The following is a 3,555-nucleotide window of genomic DNA, read 5'->3' as shown; positions in this document are numbered from 1 at the left end:
AGCGCAGCAGGTCAGGCAGCATCGAGGGAACGGGAGAATCGACGTTTCGGGCATTAGCCCTTCTTCAGGAATGAGGAAAGTGGGGCCCTTCTTCAGGAATGAGGAAAGTGGGGCCCTTCTTCAGGAATGAGGAAAGTGGGGCCCTTCTTCAGGAATGAGGAAAGTGGGGCCCTTCTTCAGGAATGAGGAAAGTGGGGCCCTTCTTCAGGAATGAGGAAAGTGGGGCCCTTCTTCAGGAATGAGGAAAGTTGGTCCAGCAGGCTAAGATATTCCCTATTCCCTATCTTTTATCTTAGCCTGCTGGACCAACTTTCCTCATTCCTGAAGAAGGGCTAATACCCGAAACGTCGATTCTCCTGTTCCCTAGATGCTGCCTGACCTGCTGCGCTTTTCCAGCAACACATTTCCATCTCTGATCTCCAGCATCTGCAGACCTCACTTTCTCCTCAAGGATGCATGGTGTTAGGGGTAGAGTGTTAGCATGGATAGATAATTAGTTGACTAACGGGAAGCACAGAGTGGAGATAAATGAGTGTTATTTTGGGTGGAATTCAGTGACTAGAGGTGTGCCTCCGGGATCTGTGTTGGGACCACAATTATTCACAATTTATATGAATGATTCAGATTTGGGGACCATGTGTACAGTGTCAAAGTTTGCAGATGACACTAAGGTGAGTGACAGAGCAAAGTGTGCTGAGGACTGCGAAACTCCGCAGAGGAATATAAATACATTGAATGGGCAAAGGTCTGGCAGATGGAATACAATGTTAACAAATGTGAAGTCATCCATTTTGGTAGGAGTAACAGTAAAAAGGATTATTACTTGAATTGTAAAAAGTTGCAGCACTCTGCTATGCAGAGGGGCCTGGGTGTCCTTGTTCGTAAATCACAGAGGGTTGGTCTGCAGGTACAACAGGTCATTAGGAAGGCAAATGGAATTTAGTCTTTTACTGCTGAAGGGATTGAATTTAAAAGCAGGGAGTTTATGTTGTAGCTGTACAGGGTGCTGGTGAGGCCACACCTGGAGTATTGTTTGCAGTTTTGGTCTCCTTACTTGAGAAAGGATGTACTGGCACTGGAGCGGGTGCAGAAGAGGTTCACTAGGTTGATTTCAAAGTTGAGGGGGTTGGCTTATGAGGAGAGACTGAGTAGATTGGGATTATATTTATTGGTATTTAGAAGAATGAGGGGGGATTTTATAGAAACATAAAATTATGAAGGGAATCGATAAGATAGAAGTAGAGAGGATGTTTCCACTGGCAGGTGAAACTAGCACAAGTGGGCACCACCTCAGGATGAGAGGGAGCAGGTTTAGGACTGAACTGAGGAGGAACTTCTTCACCCAGAGGAATTCCTTGCCCAGGGAAGTAGTTGACACTATTTCAGTAAATGTTTTTAAAGTTAAAATAGATTTTTTTTTAACAATAAAGGGATTAAGAGATATGGTGAGAGCACAGGTAAGTGGGACTGAGTGCACGATAAGATCAGGCATGATCTTATTGAATGGCGGAGCAGGCTTGAGGGGCCAGACGGCCTACTCCTGCTCCTGGCTATTGTGTTCTGGTGTGTGACTTCTGATTTTGCCCAGAGAACAGTTAAAAGTTGACCACATTGCTGTGGGTGTGGAGTCACATGTAGGTCAGATAAAGATGGCAGATTTCCCTCCCTAAAGGGCATTAGTGAACCAGATGAGCTTTTACGACAAATGACAACGAATCATAGAGTTAAACAGCACAGAAACAGACCCCTCGGCCCAACCCGTCCAGGCCAACCAGGTTTCAGAAACTGAATCAGTCCCATTTGCTTGTGTTTGACTCATACTTCTCCAAAATTTCCTAACCATGTACCTGTCTAAATGTCTTTTAACCATAGTAATTGTACTTGCTTCTATCACTATCTCTGGCAGCTCGTTCCATAATGCACACGACCCTCTGTGTGAAAAAGTTGCGCGTCAAGGTCCCTCTTTCCCCTCTCACCCTGGCCCTATGCCCTCTAGTTCTGGACTCCCCCACCCTAGGGAATAGACCTTGACTATTCACCCGATCCATACCTCTCATTATTTTATAAACCTCTATAAGGTCACCCCTCAGTCTCCAACGTTCCAATTAGACTTGCTTTTCATTCAGAATTTTATTATATTTGAATTTCACCAGTTGCCATTATGGGATTTGAACCCACTGTTGTGGTTCTGTTCGCCGAGCTGGGAATTTGGTAGTGTTGTCCCAGTCGAACTCATGTTGCCTGTCATCTGCGTGTGTGGCTACTAAGGATAACTGGTCGTGTCGTTTCGTGGCTATTTGGTGTATTTGAACCCATGTCCCCAAAACTTTAACCTGCACTTCTGAATTACTAACTCAAGGATATTATCATTATTCTATCATCTCCCTTAATATCACCGTTCCTTCAGAGTTGCTGGATCAGAATCCTGGAATTCCCTCCCTAAGGGCATTGTGGGTCTACCTACAGCACATGGACTGCAGCGGTTCAAGAAGGCAGCTCACCCCCACCTTCTCAAGGGGCAACTAGGGACGGGCAGTAAATCCTGGGCCCAGCCAATGACAGCCATGTCCCATGAGTGAATATATAAAACGTTGCAGGTGTGTTCATGGATGGATTTCTAAACTTGAGAAGTTAAAGATGAGCTATTCACATTAAATAGTCCAACAGGAGACTCGAGAGAAAACTCTTCAGTGAAAGAGTGGGTGAATTGTGAAGTTGCCATCATGGGGAATGGGATGGTTTGAACCGGACCAGTGTTAAGGTGGGTGAGTACCTGGGGTGGGGAAAGAAAAGGAAGGCTTTGCTGATTTGATGATGTGAAGTTTCATGGTTGGAGGCTTGTGTGAAGCATAAACATCAATTTGACCCATTTGGGCTGAATGGCATGTTTCCAGGGCATATGGTCTTCGCTATTGAATGTGAACTTCCAATAGTCAGTCCCAGCTTGACCTTCCTCTGATGGTTTATTTCTGGACACTAGGTGGCAATAACTCCTGCATCAACAGATCTCTCTTGTATAATTATTCCATCAGGACCAAACGTTTTTTGGTGGAAGCTCTGAAATTTTGTGGTCTTGCAAGCAACAGATAGGATGCAAGGGAACACCTGAAACTGAAAACAAGCACTTACTGCCATCAATAAAATTTATTGTGTGTAGGTACTGTGCCCAGTTCCTCCTCGTTTCAATTCTTAGTTTTATTCATGATTTGGGGATGCCGGTGTTGGACTGGGGTGTACAAAGTTAAAAATCACACAACACCAGGTTATAGTCCAACAGGTTTAATTGGAAGCACAGTAGCTTTCGGAGCAACACTCCTTCATCAGGTGATTGTGGAGGGCTCGATCGTAACACAGAATTTATAGCAAAAATTTGCAGTGTGATGTAACTGAAATTATACATTGAAGAATTGATTGTCTGTTAAGCCTTTCATCTGTTAGAATACAGTGACAGTTTCACTTCTTTCATGTGTAAATCACAAAACACTTTTTTTAAAAGTTGCATTCTCGGTTTAGCTGTTAACAATGGTGATAGCTAGACAATATGTTGAAAGTGTT

The sequence above is a fragment of the Chiloscyllium plagiosum genome, chromosome 4 (assembly GCF_004010195.1).
Source record: "Chiloscyllium plagiosum isolate BGI_BamShark_2017 chromosome 4, ASM401019v2, whole genome shotgun sequence".
Taxonomy (NCBI): domain Eukaryota; kingdom Metazoa; phylum Chordata; class Chondrichthyes; order Orectolobiformes; family Hemiscylliidae; genus Chiloscyllium; species Chiloscyllium plagiosum.
The sequence above is the reverse complement of the archived record's forward strand: the minus strand, read 5'-3'. Positions refer to the sequence as shown.